At 46.8% G+C, this 17444-nt stretch overlaps 1 protein-coding gene across 3 annotated transcripts in view; it reads left to right on the top strand.

Annotated features, from left to right (window-relative positions):
- Positions 1–12178: 12178 nt before the first annotated feature.
- ANXA6 (annexin A6) overlaps positions 12179–17444 on the top strand; it is a 46107-nt gene continuing 40841 nt past the window's right edge. For all 3 annotated transcript variants that reach the window (XM_025043049.1, XM_025043048.1, XM_025043050.1), the window contains exon 1: positions 12179–12334. The gene's annotated coding sequence lies outside the window, so the exon portion shown is untranslated. The remainder of the gene's footprint in view (positions 12335–17444) is intronic.

Below are 17444 nucleotides of genomic sequence, written 5' to 3'. Positions count from 1 at the left end.
TCTTTCTATTTTAAGGTCAGTCGATTAGTAACCTTAATTCCACCTTGTAAGGTTCTGGGGATGAGGATGTGGACATCTTTGGGAACACATTATTCTGCCTGCCACAAAGTGTGTATTTTTAAAAATCCAAATATAAAGCTAATGTTTTCATAGCCAAACATCCATAGATAGAGGTTTTCCATGAAGCAGAAGCAAGCCAATCAGAGGGCAGGATAAGGGAAGGGCCAGGAATACCTGCTGGTTCTTTGCCCTAATTGAGAGGCTACTTGTCAGAACAGCTGGCTGGAGGAAGTCCCTAGATTTGGGGTCTGGAATCCTATTAGGCCTGGAGTTAAAATCTGATCAAGGGCTGGATTAGAGTGGCTCCCAGAGCCGAGGCTGTCCTGGCCAGGTCTAACAGGGCCCACCCACCACAAGGCCTGATTACAGGGGGGCTGCAAACATATCTTCACCTTCCAGGACTGAGAGCTGTGGGAAGGAGCTCTCTGGAAGCCGTCACGAGATCTCTACAGCTTTGGAGCTTCTGGGCTTGCCAAGCCAACAGGTCATCTAGGCAAACTTAAGAAAGATGTCAAGTTTGATTTCAGGACCTGATGATGATGATAATGATCACAACTAAAAATTATTGGATGCCCTGGCACTGTGCACAGTGCTATCCATGCATTATCTCATCTAACACTCACAGAAACTCTACCAGAAAGCTTTCACTGACATCCACATTTTACAGATGAGGAAACTTGAGTGCCATGTACTTTCAAGGTCATCAGATTAGAAGGACCCTGTCTGACACTACCTCTTTGTACTGATCATCTTGCTGCTCTGAGTCTCAGTTTTTGCATCAGTGAAATGAAGAGGTCAGACTAAACCAGAGATTTTTCAAGTTTAAACACATACCAATCAATAGATCGATTCTAAATAACAGAACCCTCTCTTGAAACATTGAAAGATCATTAACAAATAATAATAAGGTTGTTTTGGTTGAAGGGAGTAGGGGCTGGAAACCCACGCATCTAGCTCTTCAGTATCTACTCTGCCCTCCTCTCCCCCACCCCAAGGCAGGTAGTAGGGCAATAGAATCAATTCCTCAGAGCAAAATGTTTAAAACCCTGGACATGATGACTCTCAAGGAATCCTTCTCAGTGCCTGGTTTCTAAATATCTGAGATCACATTACCACCAGTATCTCCCACCTTCCAACTCCTTCTTCAAATAAATCCTCCAATCCCAACCACCGACCCTTTACTAAAACTGCTGCTTTTCACCAGGAAGGTGCCTGCCCCTTCCCTTCTAACCGAGGCTCCCTAATTATCTGATAGCACCAAGTGGGAATATCGCCAATAGCCAGGCAGGATCTGCACAAGGAAGTCTGGGATAACACCATCTCTCTAAATCCCGTTCCAAGCCCAGACATTCTCTTGCAGAGAGTACTCCAGTCCCAACCTCTTCCTGGGGTGGCTGGAAGTAGAGAGATGGAAGAAAAGTCTCTCTGGGGCCTCAGCCTTCCCTGGAGATCTATCTTCGATCAGGTTCTGGGCTAGAAATCTTTTGGGCTGTGCCCCTGATGGAGCCCTCAAATGTAGATTTTGTGAGCAAAATCATAGGCTCTTAGAGTCAAAGAATCTAGAAATAAACACACAGACTCTTAAAAGTATATAATCTTGGTATGATCAGGTAAAATTGGGGTCTTCAAAATTAAAATAATATTGCTGCTACTTATTGAGTGTTGATGTACCAGGCTCTAGGCCAAACATTTATATACATGACATCATTTAATCCTCAAAACGACTCTATAATTTTGAGATTACTGTTATTCTCACGTTACTCCTGAATCAGCTGAGTCTTAGAGACTTAGTTTTATTAAATCTCGCCAGTGAGTGGAGGAGCCAGGCTTTGTTCCGATGGATTTCAGAGTTCCACAGGCTTGAACCACCCCAGGAATCTAAATCACAGCCTCTGATTTTCAGATCGGAGAGAACTGTTGGGTCTAAAAAAGGGCTTGGAAGATCACACAGTCCATCCCTGTCATTGTACAGATGAGAAAGTTGAGCTCACAGAGGTGACAGGACCCAACCAAGCTGGCACAGACCGTGAGGAGAGGAGCTGAGCTTAGCACGGAGCCTCCTGACACCAGGGTTCCAGTGCTCACTGCCTCCCCCATGCTGTCAACAGGGTAAGGCAGAAGTGGGGTGTGAGGGGGCTGTTCAGAGGACATCCCAAGGGAGTAAAAAATTCACCAAAATGAGAAAAGAGGTCCATACCCGAAATAACACAGAGGAGCAGGCAACAGGACAGGAAGCAGAGGGCTCTGGGGCCATGATGAGTGACCGGAAGCTGCAAAGCCAATGTGGTGACAGGGGCTTCAGGGGAGACTGTTCAGGGGAGACTGTTCGAGCAAGGTGTGAGCAGGGAGATGACCAGGGACCCCCGCCCCCAATAGCAGGGCAGGGGGTGGGGGGGTGCTGATTTCAAAGGCAAATCAAAGTCCCAAGTCTAAACAAAATTCTTTTCTCTGGATTCCCCCTGCCAAGGTGAATGGAGCTATTCAGAGTCCTGCTCAGGAATAAACAGTCCTGCAGCCAGGAGAGGACGGTCCCCAAGGGCAGACAGGCAGAGCTGAGAGGCAGCAGCTGGAGGGGCCACTGAAGGTCACAGGAGGGTCATGAGGGGTTCCTGAAGGACAGGGATATTTGAGGACAAAATAGGTGAGTATGGCTGGGAGCGAGGTGGGGCTTCGACTAGATTTAAGGCAGGGTTTGGCTTCTGCCTCTGGAGCCAAATCGGCTGGCTGCCGACTTTTGCACCTGTAAGCTTAGAATGGTCTTAACATTTTTAAACGGTTAAAAAAAATTTTGGTGACACACGCAAAGTATATGAAATTCAAATTTCAGTTTCCATAAATAAGTCGTATTGGAAAATGGCCACCCACTCTCGTGTATACTGTCTGCGAATGCTTTTGCACTATGACAGCAGAATGGAGTAGTTGTGATGGTGACATGTGGCCCACAGAGCCTAAAGTATTTATTGTCTGGGCCTTTGCAGGAAAAAAATTGTCAACCCTTGCTCTAAAGGATGATATTTCTAAAAAAAAAAATTTACTTAAGTAAATAATATATAAATAACACTCATTCTCAAAAAATGTTACAGATGAAGCTTAAGATGCTTTTACACTGTACACATCTTTTCTTAAACTTTTTTTTTTTTAAATCAACAATGTTCCTTAGTGCTACATAGTATTCTATAGCTTGTTTCAATTTAGGTTGTTTCTGTTTTTGTTTTTGTTTTTGTTTTTTCTTTTGCTATTGGAAACAAGGCTGCAATGAGTAATAACTAGCATTTCCAGGCTCAAATAGCTATATTTCCTACAAGAAAATATTAAATGAAATCGTAATATTCAATACAGACCTGTCACCTGGTATATTTTCACTCATGTCTGTGACCTAAGTAAACACCACAGCACCAAACCCTCCAAAAGCAGCCTTAAGCCTCTTGGTCTCCTACACAGCTTTGTCTACATTCTAACCATCGCTTGTAGCTGGTAGCGCCCCTCTGGCTTCCGGCCGAATGCAGATTCCCCCTGTGTACACTCAGTGGTCATTCCTGGCAGGTGGGAGGTAATATGGGGGCTGAGGAGCAGCAGAGAATAGGGAGCTTGGAGTCCTGTTCTCACTTTGCCACTTACTGTGTGACCTTGAGCAGCCTTGTCCCTTTGGGCCTCAGTTTCCCCAACTGTTCGAGGAGGGTGTTGGACACCTAGAGCTCTGGTCTCCTACAGCTTTAACATTCTCTTTTCAGTGACGGAGTCCTGCCAGGAGGGGAAGGGCTCTGACAGTGATGGTTTAGCTTCCGGCCTGATGGCATAGTACTCTCAAGGGAGGTGCTGGGAGCTTGGCACAACACTACTTTGAACCCAAGTTCTAACTGATCGTTCCCCAGGGAGAGATTTCACAAGGAGAGTATCCAGGTGTCCCAGATAATGGGCATAGGGGACCAGTTCAAGGCCCTGGAGAATGCCCCGCTGTGGCTTCAAGCCCCAGGTCCTAGATCCAGACTGTGGGCTGTTGTCTGCTCTCAGAACACCTGGTTCTTCTCCATCCCACAGCATTTTCACAGTTTGTAATTTTATGAGAATTTGTGTGATTATGTGTCAAGAACGTTCATCTCTGGCCCTCCAGGGTGTGAGCTCTGTGAAAACTGGGACCAGGTCTGCTTCGTTCACCTTCATCCTGGTCCCTTAGCACAGTGCCTGGCACTTTGTGGGCAAACGTTTGCTGAAAAAATGAATAAGCTGACCCAGGCTGGTTTCAACAGCAGAGACACAGCCTAGCCTATCTGAGGGCTCCCAAAGAGGCAAATAACGGAGCACCTGGGTGGGACGCAAACAGGCCAGGCTACATTAGTGAACTGGAGAAGAAACCCCCTTCCTGGGTGTCACCTTTGGGTGAAGGGTGGGAGTCTACTTTTTGAGAGTCTACCACGCAGTGGAGATGTGAAGGCTTTAACCAAATCACACAAATATCTCATTGCCAGTTAGGACTGTGTTATAATGAGAAAGAACAGGATCCCAGGAGAGACATGGGGAGGGGTGTATAAAATGCACTGGAGGAAGGATTAGGAAGGAATTTCTGAAGAAGTGCTATTTCAGGAGAAACCCACAAGAATAGTAAGAGCTAGTCAGGCAAGCTTTTGCCAAGCCTAGAAAAACTTTCATTCCATGCAAATGGAATCTTTCAATAGCATTTTCAGGGACTCATGGGGTCTTGGAATCCCAGAAAGAGAATCTCAGAGTTATAGAATCTTAATCTCATAGAATCTTGAAAGAAGCACTTGCAGACTCTTCAACACTAAATAGAATCTTAGAATGTTAGGGACTCAGTCTTCACATTTAAGAACAAAGGGACTCTTAAGAGATCATTTGTTCCCATTCCCTTCTCTCTACCATTTTACAGATAAGAACAAAACAAAATTCAGGGAGCGTATAACCAAGCCAGAACTAGCTCTTACCTCTTATTATTAATAGACCAGGATTCTATTCATTTAATTAATAAAAATAATAGCAATGCTTATATTTATTGTCTCCTTACTATGTGCAAATTGCTGCTAAGAGATTTATATCATTATGTCAGTGACTTCCAACAACAATCTTATGAGGTAGATACTTTTATTCTACCCATGTATGATAATTAAGAAAACAGAATCTCAGAAAATAAAAAAGGTGAAGGGTCACTCAGCTAGAATGTGGTGAAACCAGAACCCCTAGGGCTTTTGTGCTTTTTAATTTAAAGACCATTCTCTAAAGCACTGTACTATGCAGCTTTTTATAATTATGAGGCTTTCAGACCTACCTTTTCACAGTGACTGCATCCTTTCCATAGCTTTCTCCTTAGTGGTCGAGGTAATCTTACGGCTCGACTTTGGTGTGGGGTGATAAGCTGCCCGGAAGGTCCATTGTATACTCGCATATCCAAGAAGCCTTCTGAAGACCTAACCATGCCATGCCGTTAAACCTAAAAGAAGTGAGTTTGTTTATGGGGTCCAAGAGACAGCACAGAGTCAGGAAGCCTGAGTTCCAGTCTGAGTTCAGACAAGAAATAGCTGTTATGCAGGCTAAGTCGCAGAGCCAGCTTGGGTCCCAGGTTCCATGTCTTTTAGATAGGATTATAGTACCTACTCTGTCTACCTCAGTTAGGAAGGGATAATGGATGCCAACATGTTTTGTGACTTATGAAAAGTATGTAATCATGCTAAGATTCAGTGATCTCTCTTCTGCCTTGTGAGTGAGAGTGTAGATTGATTTCTTCTCAATGGAATGCAATTTAGCAATATTTATCAGAAGCCTCAAAAATATGTATTACTCTTTTATCTGGAATTCAAGGTTTAGAAAAAAATCTCTAAGTTCTGCTGAAAAAAATCAGAGCCAACTTAAATGTCCAACAATAGGCAATAAGATAAATTATACTACTACCACGTACTAGAATTTGATAGTTATTTTAAATGTTTGAAAAAAAGAAGATTTAATCACACTAAAGATGTTCACAATAAATTAAGGTTTATAAAAGATAAAATAATATTGCAATAAGTTCCAGTTTTTTGCAAAGAAAAGTGTGTGTCACATGAATGTTGCTATTATTATTGTTGTTGCTGTTATGTAATAAAAGAATGATGTGTTGACATAGTGTTAATGTAGACTGTCTTTGGATTGTAGAATTGGCTTTAAATTTTTTTATATTTTGGTTATCTGTAATGAATACCTATTATTTTTACAGTAATGAAACAAACAGTAAAAATCATGAGAAAAGTGGTTCTATGATTTTTAAGCCTATATTTCCTTTGCACGCTACTTCTCCATCTCTCCACCCTCCAAGTGACCTGCCTGCCCAAAACTAAGCCCTTATGTCGATGAGACTCCATAGCTGAAAAAAACTGCTTCATGCCAAGTGGTTAGAAATTCCTTATATTCTCTCCCGTAGAGAGAAGCAATCCTGAAGTCTTATGGATGAGGGCCAGGCACTGAGACAGGCTTTAAGAAAGTGGGTCTTCCCAGTGGTCATGCTAACAGTACCGCCTGGGGCTCCTTCTTCAAGTGAACTTAAATTGAGACGCATAGCTGGAACGCTCAGCACTTAGCCCCCTCTTCTGGTGGAAGCCGGCAAAACAGGGACCTGCCAGCAGGTGGCAGTATCCGATCATTTTCAGTTTCCCTAGCGCGCAGCCTGGAGATTCTGACCTCTTCTCTTCCATCAGAGAAACTAAATAAAGCCCAGAGAGAGGACGAAGTCCGGAATCCCAGGCTTTGTTCTGGCCCGCTTCACCGCACCACACTGTCGTCTCTCTTGAAAGCACTTTTGGAAGGGCCATTCCATTGTGGAAGGGGCTTCCGAAAATGCCATAAAGATGAAGTCATCTTAGTGTGCTTCCATCCCATGTTTACCTCTTTCCAGGCTTTGTTTTCACCAGCCGGTGAGTCCATGAAACATATGCTTACTTGCTACTTTATGGCCGTTGGGTGTTTAGGTTGTTTCCTCTTTGTGGTTAAAAAAATACAGTGTTGGGCTTCAAAGTTTCCTCTGTATTTCAGATTGTTTTCTTAGGACTGGTTCCCAGAAATGAGATGATCAGTTCGAAAGAATTGAACAGTATGTTAGCCTTTTTCTGCAGCTCAGGAATAATACTCTGGGCTCTGCATTCAAGGTGACCCAGCTTTCAATCCTGCCTCAGTCTCTTGGGCTGTCATTGGGCAAAGGCTGTAATTCCTCTAAACTCCAGTTAAGTTCACTGCAATAAAGTAGAGTAATGTCCCCTACGCTTGTACACTAGGTCCCACTCTCTTTCCAAATATTGCTCCCCTCTCTCTTCTTCATCATCAGTGTTTCACTCTCCATCTGCTTATTCCCATCAGCACACAAGTACGCTGTAATGTCCCCAGTCTTAAAAACAAACAAACAAACAAAAAAACAAAAAAACCTGCTCTTGACCTCTATCCCCCTGCCAGACACTGCCTATTTCTTTGCTGTCCTATGCAGCAAAATCCGGGAAGTAGTGGATGCTTGTTATCCTAAACCCATTCCTATCATGCCTTTACCCACAACGCTCTACCAAGTCTGTTCTTCACTCCGCAAGAAACGTCGACCTTGAGGTTGCTAAATCCATGATGGATTCTTGGGTCCTGTCCCACTGGACCTAAGAACAGCATCTGGTATAACTCCCTCCTCCCTGAGCACTTTCCTCACTCGGTTTCCAAGACACCACCTTCTCCTGGGTTTCTTTCCACCACACAGCAAGCTCTTCCCCAGCCGCCTTTGCTGGATCCTTCTCCTCTCCCTGACTCAGTGTAGGAGTGTCCCTTGGTCCCCTTCGCCTTCGATGACCACATCTCTTTCTCGGGCCTTGAGCGGTATTTATATGCCTATGACTTCCGAAGTCGTATCTCTTTCCTAAACTCCAGATCTGTCTATCCAGCTGCCTCTTTAACATCAACTCTTGGATGTCTCATAGAAATATTCAACGAACTGGTCAAAAAAACGAGCTCCTGATCTTTTCCCTACTTTCACCCCCCAAATTGCTCTTCCTGCAATTTTGCTCATCTCTGTCCAGGGTAGCTCCATCCTGGCAGTGGCTCAAGCCAAGATCTTTGAAGTCATTCTTGACCCCTCTCTTTTTTTTCTCACCTCATATCCATCCAGTGCTTCAGGAAATTATGTTAATTCCGCTTTCTAATATATCCAGTCTCTAACCACTTCTCAGACCTCCATTTATATCGCTCTGGCCAAGCCACCGGCCTCTGTTGTCCAGGTTACCACACAAGCCTCCTAACAGACCTGCTTCTACTCTCGCCCCCCAATAGTAGTCGGTATTTGCAGCACAGGGGGCTGAGTGACCCTTTGAGAGACGCGTCATCTCCAGAATACATAAAGAGCTGTTACAACTGAACCACAAAAACACAACCCAATTTAAAAAGGGAAAACAGACTTGAATAGACATTTCTTCAAAGAAGATGTACAAACGGCCAATAAGCACCTGAAAAGATGTTCATCATCATTAGTTTATTGAAACGCAAATCAAAGTCACAATGACATACCATTCCACATCACCTAGGATGGCGTTAAAAACAGAAAACAGGTGTTGGCAAGGACGTGGGGAACACTTGTACCTTGCTGGTGGGAATATAAAATGGTGCAGCTGGAGGCGGGTCCCGGATGATGGTGTAGGTGGACTTTGAGCTCACCCCCTCTTAAGAATACATGGAATGTACACCTACATTTAGAGCAATTCCTCCCGCGAGGCAACTGAGAGCCAGTTGAACACCTTCTGCACAATAAGTAAAAGAGAGAGAGACCGCACACGGAAGGACGTGGAACCATGAGAGCTCTTTGGGAGCTAGGGGAATTCTCCAGGACTGGAGGGACCACAAAAAAATGTTTAAAAAATAAGTAATAATAATAATGTAAATAAAGTAAAATAAAATAAATATGGTGTAGCTGTTATGGAAAACAGTTCAGTGGTTCCTCCAAAAGTTAATTCTCTATTACCATATGAACTAGCGATTTCATTCCTCAGTAAATACACAGAAGTACTAGAAATACATACTCAAATATTTATATATTAATGTTTATAGCATCACTGTCCAAAATGGCCAAAAAGAAGACACAAGCCAAATGTCCATCACCTGATGAATGAATAGGCAAAATGTGGTACTTCCACGCAATGGAATATTATTCAGCCAGAAAAAGAATGAAGTACTGATGTGCGCACAATTTGAATAAACTTTATAAACATTGTTGTGCTGGTTAATTTTATGTGTCAACTTGACTGGGCTATGGGATGCTCAGAGAGCTAGTAAAACTATTTCAGGGTGTGTCTGTGAGGGTTAGCATTTGATGAGATTGGCATTTGATTCAGTAGACTAAGGAAAGACACTTGCCCTCATCACCCAGTCCACTGAGGGCCAAATGAAGCAAAAGGAGAAAGAAGGGCAAATTCCCTCTCTCTCGTCTCTCTCTTCTTGAACTGGAACATCCCTCTTTTCCTGCCCTCAGACCTCTGAGTTCTAGGTCCTCAGGCTTCAGATTCTGGAACTTATACCCAACTCCCTGTCACCTCCCCCCAAACACACACACACACACACACACACACACACACACACCCCTGGTTCTCAGGCCTTCAGACTCCAATTGTATTATACCACAGGCTTTTCTGGTTCTTCTGCTTGCAGAGAGCAGATTGTAAGACTTCTCAGCCGCCATAACTGTGCGGGCCAATTCTTATAATAAATCAATCTCTCTCTCTCTCTCTCTCTCACCTTCATCTGTTTCAATATATCCTATTGGTTCTGTTTTTCTGGAGAACCCTGACTAATATAATATATTAGGTGAAGGAAGCCAGACACAAAAGGCCACATATACTACAATTCCATTATATGATATATTCAGAATAGGTAGATCCATAGAGGCAGAAAGCAGATTGGTGGTTGCCAGGAGCTGAGGGGAGGGGAGAATGGGGAGTGACTGCTTAATGGGTATGAGTTTTTGGAATTTGATTGTGGTGGTGGTTGTACAGCAATATGAATTTACTAAACACCACTGAATTGTTCACTGTAAAATGCTTAATTTTATGTTATGTGAATTTTATCCCCATAAAAGGACAAAAAAAGTCATGTCCCTCCTCTGCTCAACACTCAGTAACGGCTCCCTGCAAGTGCCTCAGAGTAAGAGACAAAGTCTGACAGGGGCCCGCAGCCCCAACCCTGGCCCCGACCCCCAGGACCTGGTCCTTCCTTACCTCTGCTCTCCCGCTACCCTCCCGCTCACTCGCTCCGCTCCGGCCGCCTTGCTGTTCCTCAGACTTTCCAGGGCTCCTCCTGCCGCACAGCATTTCTTCTGGCTGTTTCTTCTGCCTGGAAAGTTCTTCCCACAGACGTCTGTTCAGTTCCACGTCCTCCCTCACCTCCTACACGTTTTTAGTCAAATCTCACCTTCTCGTAGCGGCATCTGCCCAACGCCCTCCGTAACGCTGCAGCTTCCCCGTCCTCCTGGGCTCCTCAGCCACTTTTTCTTCCTTTTATTCACAGCACTTGTCACCTACTGACATGTCGTGTTTACTTACTGTGTCTCCATCTCCCCTCTGCTGTAATGCAGATTCCCCAAGGGCAGAGATCGTTTTGTTTGCAGATAAAGCTCCTAAAGTAGTGCCTGATATAGAATAGGTCCCAAACAAATATTTATTAATGAATCATGAAGCTTACATGCAACATTGTAAACAAAGTGCTTACAACAGTGCCTGGCTCATAGAACATGCTCAATAAATAGCAGCTACTCTTATGATGCTTGAGGAGACCCACCTCCATCCTCACTGAGGCCAGCCCCCTCACAGTCAATCTCAAAAGGTGTTGCTTCTACTGACAGCAGATCTCATCTGAAGATAATAATTTTAATTTCTTCTTAGTCTCTTTACTAGATTCCATTCATCTTTCTGATCATACCTTAACATCACTCTCATTCAGGAGCCTAGGCTAGGCTGGGTCCATCTGCTGTGGGCCATCACAGCACTTTAGGGTGCCCAGATTACAACTAGCTAAACTTTAGTGGCACAATGACCTAACCATCTGTCTTCCATAAGGGCCGGAAGCTCCATGAGGGCAGGTCAGGGTTCCGCTTCCCATTTGCTCGCTTTGGCCTCCCAGCTCAGTGCCTGGCATGCAACGGTGCTCATAAATGTTTGTTAAGAAATGAAGAGACAGATGAAAGGACATAATTTCCAACCAGGTCTCCTTCTGGAAGCTTAGAGGTCTCTGAACTAGGAACAGATTGAGGGTAACCCTTGTAAAAGGCCTGGGTTATCCTTATCTTTCGTATGAGCAAATTGAGAATCAGAGCAGTAAAATGTCTTGCATAGGGAGACTCAGCAGCTGCGTGACAGCCCAGGATTGCCATCGTTCCATCTTTTCATCAAAGCATAATTTCTAAGGGGGCAGGGGATGGGAGGTACTACTGACCTTCACTGCAAATCACCTTCTTCGGGAAGTCTTTACAAATCCCCTGGGGGACAATTATTCTCAGTTTTATTTGGATTCCCAGAGTTTATCTTAAAAAACAAAACAAACGAACAAACAAAAATCCCTATTGTTTTCCCCCACAGCCCTGGATTATAACTGCTGGTCTCTTCGTCTCCCTTTCTTCTTCTGGACTATGCGGCTCTCCGGAGTCACGTGGCTCAGGTTCCGATCCCGACTCCACAACTTACTAGCTCTGCGACATTAGCCAAAGGACGGGCTCTGCTCTGGGCTCTTCTCTCTTGGAAAGTGGGTAAGTAATGTCGCGGATCTGATGGGCTATTGAGGAATGGAATCTGATCAGACGGATAAAGCGCCTGGCCTCGATTTTGTCAAGGCTCAATGATCCGTTTCTCAACAAAGCTTTGGCAAGTGGTAGGAATTTGGGGGAAAGTGTGCAGAACTGGAGTCGGGCGCTCTCACTGCCAGCCCTGAATGGCGGTGTAACCTTGGCCAAATCCCCTCCCCTCTCTCAAGTCTCAAGTCCCGGGTCTGAGCTCGGACGCAGGCTCTCTTCGCGAGGCCCTGCTGGGGTGGTGACATTCTAAGATTCAAGGAGCGAGGAACTGCGGGGGGGGTGGGGGAGATGGGGAGGGAGGAGGCGAGCGGGCCCCGCCGGATTGGCCCCTGCGCGCCACGTGTCGGGCGGGAGAGCGCACGGCTGTCTTCCCCGCCCGCCCCTGCGCCGCGGCTGCTGCTGCTCCGCTAACGGGCTCCCATCCAGCCAGCTCCGTGTCCGCCGGTCCGTCTGCCCGTCCGCCCGTTCGCCACAGGAGGCCTCCGCTGCTCGGTGAGCGGGTTGAAGCTGGAGCGGGATTGCTCCGGGGTACTCCAGGCAGGGGGCTGCAAGGACGCGGGGGCGATCTACAAACGCCCCGTCATCGCGGACCCATGCCTCCCTCCGGGATCCGGGCAGGGCGCGTCCAGAAGCGGGGAGGGTCGCAGGGAGCCGAATCCCAAGGGCACTCGAGAGGGTCGCGGGCTGGGTGTGTCTGGGGGAGCGCAGTGGAGCAAATCTAGGGCCGCAGGCGGAGAAGCGGAGGCGGACGGCACCCTGGCTGGGGGAGGGGAGGGGAGGGGAGCGGAGGGAGGGGAGGGCCGGCTCTGCAGGGGGCATGGTGTGTGGGAGGGGTGCACCTGGGCTGAGGCCTCGGGGTCTCTCGCTGGCACTGCCCTTTTGGGGGGAGGAGGGGGATGGAGAGACTTTGAAGGCTCGGGGTTGGGGACAGCTGGACGGGGATCTAAGGACCCGACCCGCAGGGAAGGGTGTGGCAGAAGCCGAAGACAGAGTCAGATCTCCAGCCGCTTATGAAATCGCTTGAGTGTGTTGTGGGGAGGGCTCTCTGTGTGCGGACCGCTGTCTACACCTCGGGGCCCCGCGGACCCTGCTTGCCTGGAAAGCGAGGCCCATTCAAGGGACCTTGCGGCGGGAAGAGGCCCCACCCTTCTTCCTGCTCTCCCCAAGCCCAGCTTAGGCCTTCTCGGAGCTTGTGGGCTTCAGATAACTCCCAGAACACCAGCACGGGAGTGAAATCCCTTGAATCCGAATCCCAGCTCCACCGACAACTTGCACAGTAACCTTGAATTAATAGCTTTCCCTCTCAGCCTGTTTCCTTCTCTAAGCCCAGAGTCGACGAACCCAGCCCCTCTCAGAGGAAACGGTGGCTGTGAAAATTGATTTATTTGTCAGCTGCAAAGGATAATTACAGGTGCGGGAAGTCTCCATTACCGGCTTGTGAAGCCTGGCAGGGGGAAGGGGCAAGGGGTCCTTCGGGAGGACCAGGCCAGCCTTTGCTTCCTCCCTCCCTCCCCCTCCTTTTCTCTAAATTCTGTTAAGTCTTCCCGGACTATTCCAAATTTGGACAAATGGCTCCCAGTTTGTGAAAAGAATGGTTCCCCCCAGTCTGCCCTTTCCCTCACTCTCCCTTCATCCCCCACCCAAAGCGCACCTTAAATTGCTGGCCCCACTGACCCGGACGCCATATGCTGACCTCTTAGTCCTTCCCCTTCGAGGTGAATGACCCTCCCAGCTTCAGCTCCCACAGACCCGCGCTTGTTGCCATCAGGCCCTGGGCCATGCAGAGGGCACTGGCCTAGGGGTCAGTGGAAAGCTGGGTTACAGTTCCAGGTGCTGGTTGTCCTTGGGCAAGCCCCTTCTCTCTCTGGGCCTTAGTTACCCGTCTGTAACAAAGTCTGATGAATTGGCTGCCACTTCTAGTGCTGGTATTCTAGGATTCAACTGTTCTAAGATTTAGGATTCTGGGAGTTGGGTGGGGCTGGGGAGGGAGCCTGAGGCCTCCATCCCCCCCCTCTGCAGCTGGGACAGTCACTCATCCATCTTCCTTGCCTTCCACCCCGTGTTCCCAAGGCGGGCTGCTGAGATACAGAAAATATTTGTGGTTTCTGGGTAAGGGCCACAGCTGTTGCTGGGGCAGCATGTGTTTGTGAGTATGCAGAGAAGGGGCTGCATCTGGGAAGACGGGGTCCTGGACCCTTGGGGTTGATTCCTGGGACAGGATGGGGAACTCTGCAGTGATGGATAGCTGCCAGTGTCTGGAACATCTGCACTGCAGCACCCAGGGGAGCCCTGGGCCGTCAGCCTCAACCCTAGTCCTGCCACTAACCAGCTGGGTGCCCTGGGCACACTCCCTACCCCCGGGGCCTTTGTTCCTTCCTCTCTAGAGGGATAAGCGATGTACCCAGGGCCCCAGCTGGTGAAATGGGTTGGAGCTGCATGGCTCTTCTTGTACCATTGCAGGATTTCCTGGGGAGTCCCAGTGGTCTCACCAGCCTCCCCCCACCCAGCCTCTCCAAGATACTTCCTGGGTGGGGACAAAGCACAGGATGTGGTCTTTACCCTGCTTTCTGAGTATGCATGTCTCCTCCCCCTGCCCCCCAATAGAGAAAAAGAAGTCTGTGTGTGTGATGGGGGTGCCTTTATGCTTATACACTTTTTGGCTTGGAATCACCCATTTTCCATACCCTTTCTTCCTGGGGTGGAGCAGCCCCCACAGAGGCTGGCTAAGGAGGGATGACTGTCCTTTGAGCCTCAGATCCCCCATCTGTAAAATGAGGATCTGCCCTAATGAGATTATAAAATGGCAGATGCGAAAGTGTCTTCTAAACTGTAGAGTGTGGTGCACAGAGAAACAAGTACTACTGTTATAATCTCAGAGGGGTGTGGTACTTGAGAAGGCAGGTGACTTGAGCCTCAGGTTCCTCACCTGTAAAACAGGTGTCTTGGTACTCCTTAAATAATAATAAAATAGCAACCTCTATTATTTATTAAATAAACCTTTCCAACTTGCCAGGCCCTGGCTATGCCCTTGATATGTGAGATGCTGTTACCGTGCCCATTTTGCAGATGTGGAAACTCAGCCTTTGAAAGATTAAGGAAGCAATAATACACTTATATAATGTGTCTGTGTGCCAGGGCCTCTTCTGAGCACTAGTCATGTCAGTTCTTTTCATCCTCACCACAACTCCCCTGCAGTAGGTATTATTTTTATCACCCAGTTTACATATGAGGTTAAGTAGTTGCCTAAGGCCTCACAGTTCCTGCATAGCAGGTCAGGTTCCAGCCTCTCTCACTGTAGTCAGACACTGCACTTGCTTCTCACGAAAGTGACCTGAGCTGGGGTTCAAACCTGGGGCAGTCCAATTCCAAACTTGGAGCAGCCCAATGATCTCCTAGGGCCTTGTCCAGCCCTGAGATCAATGGTTCTGGGTCAGGAGAGGGAAAGACACTGCTCTCTAAGAAACCTGAGTGCATGAGCTGGGGAGGGGGGGCGGCGAAGCGGGGTGCCCAGGCACATGGCCAGAGTGGTGTTTACCCTGGAGGCTCCTGGAGGGCAGTGGGGCTGGTCCTGGGTATCTTCCTGCGGGCTAGGGGTGTAGCCATCAGGAAAGGGGCACGAGAAGGATTTAGATTTAGAAGTGGGGTGCACACACCCAGAGGCACTAAAGATGACTTTCTGGGGTACAGGAAGAAACTATTAGACCTTTTATATGCTTTTCATCTCATACTTAAAAAGTACATTTTTGTTTATCGTGAGGAACGCTCTGGTTTTTTTCTTTTGTTACTGGTAGTGTTTAGGATAAAAAAAAATGGCAGATTATTGCACTAGATTTACAGCTTCCTGGGGACTGAAGACTTGTCTCATTTTTTATTTTATCCCCAACTCCTAACGAGGGGCATACAGGAGGTGTTCAATAAATAGTTTTGAAAAATGAACCCTTATTGAATCACTAACTTTCTTTACAAGTTGGGCAACTTATTTAACCCCTCAAGTTCTTTCCTCTCCTGGCTGTATAACGAGGAGTAAAGCAGTTTTAAAACAGCCAGCTGGACGGTTCCTTTTATTCTGTTGACGGGAAGCAAAATATTGCCTTTTGGGAGGATTATGATTATTTTAAGCTGGTTATTTTTTAGAAACAAAAAGAAGACTCAAGAAGAGCCTTTTACCTTTCCCTTACCTGTCTGAAAACTTCAGATAGAAATACTGCTCCGGGTAGGGCTGTCACCTTAGCATATTCACCTTTGCAAAATCACCTTAGCACAATATGAACCAAGTGTGGCAGACAGAGAGGAACCTAGCAAAGTCTGGTGGTTAGACTCCCCTGTGGGCCCCATGGTTTATGGCGTGGCCCAGATATTTGCTCTTTCTCATCTACCTGTGAATTGCCTACCTTCCCTTTGAAGTCCAAACCAATACCCACCTTTCTCCGTAGCTCAAGATGGCATATAAGCCTCAACCGCCTCTTTCGTCCTTGGGTCTATATTCTTATGGAACCCTTATATGCACATATGTGATAAATTTGGTTATTTTCTCTTGGTAAGCTGTCTCACGTCAATTTGATTATGAGACCAGCCAGAAGGACTTTAGATGCTTTAGCAGAAGGAAAATTATTTTTCCTCCCCTACACTGTGGTTTTTCAAAGGGGAGGTCACTAAAGAAAGCCTTAAAGCCATTCGGTGCCTTATATCCAATAATCCTTATGAGCCACACCCACACCCTAAGGTAGGGGGTATAGCCAAGGAGCATACACAGTAATTTCCAGGAAAAAATAGAGTCATGACTCACACAGACGTAAAAATGACCTTGTGCTAAGGATTTAATTTTACTCATTAATCAATGACCAGGCCAGACAGATGTTATAACCAGCTCCAAAGAGAATCAGCAGACAGACACCTACATATTGAAAGGAATGTTCAAATGGAGGCAAACTGGTTTTTCCACCGGTGGGAGAGAGAAATCAGTTGGACCTTTACTGGATGGGACAGAATGAGCATGTTTATAAGAATTAGTTTGCATTATTATCAGTTATCTATAAATTATTGAACTGTAAAATAGCTCAAAGACAAAGACTGAAATCAGATAACCTGGAGAGTTTGAAGTACAGGTTTCTTCCCACAATACCTTGGAGGCAGGCAGATAGCCTCTACCTGCTAGGGAATGACAAATCCACAGTGGTTGACCCAGGCTAGCCAAGCGTAGGTGGTTTCAGAGTGCTGTGGGGGTTCAAAGGCTGGAGAAATTCCTCCTGGCTTTCTAGAAGAGTTGGCAGAATCACCTAGGAAAGTTTGTAAAAATTATCAAGGCCCAGGCTTCACCCCAGAACCGTTGAATCAGAGTCTCTGGGGGTTGACCTTATGCTTTGGTTATTTTGAAAAACTCCCCAGTGAGTATTAATGAAGCCAGAATTGAAAAGGCGCTGGTGTTGATGCTAGAGGCTGGCTAGAAAATGCTGGTGGACGGGATTCCTGGTTTAGAGGGGAGAGGGTGTGGTGGTGGGTAATGAGGAGGGAGGGGAGGGCAGATAAATCAGAAAGGATGTCAGGGGCCTTGAATGCTGAGCTAGAGGGCGTGCTCTGAAGGGACCATTGGAGACAAGTGGAC

The sequence above is a fragment of the Pteropus alecto genome, unplaced genomic scaffold, assembly GCF_000325575.1.
Source record: "Pteropus alecto unplaced genomic scaffold, ASM32557v1 scaffold40, whole genome shotgun sequence".
NCBI classification, from domain to species: Eukaryota; Metazoa; Chordata; class Mammalia; order Chiroptera; family Pteropodidae; genus Pteropus; species Pteropus alecto.
This window is presented reverse-complemented; position numbering and strand designations above follow the sequence as displayed.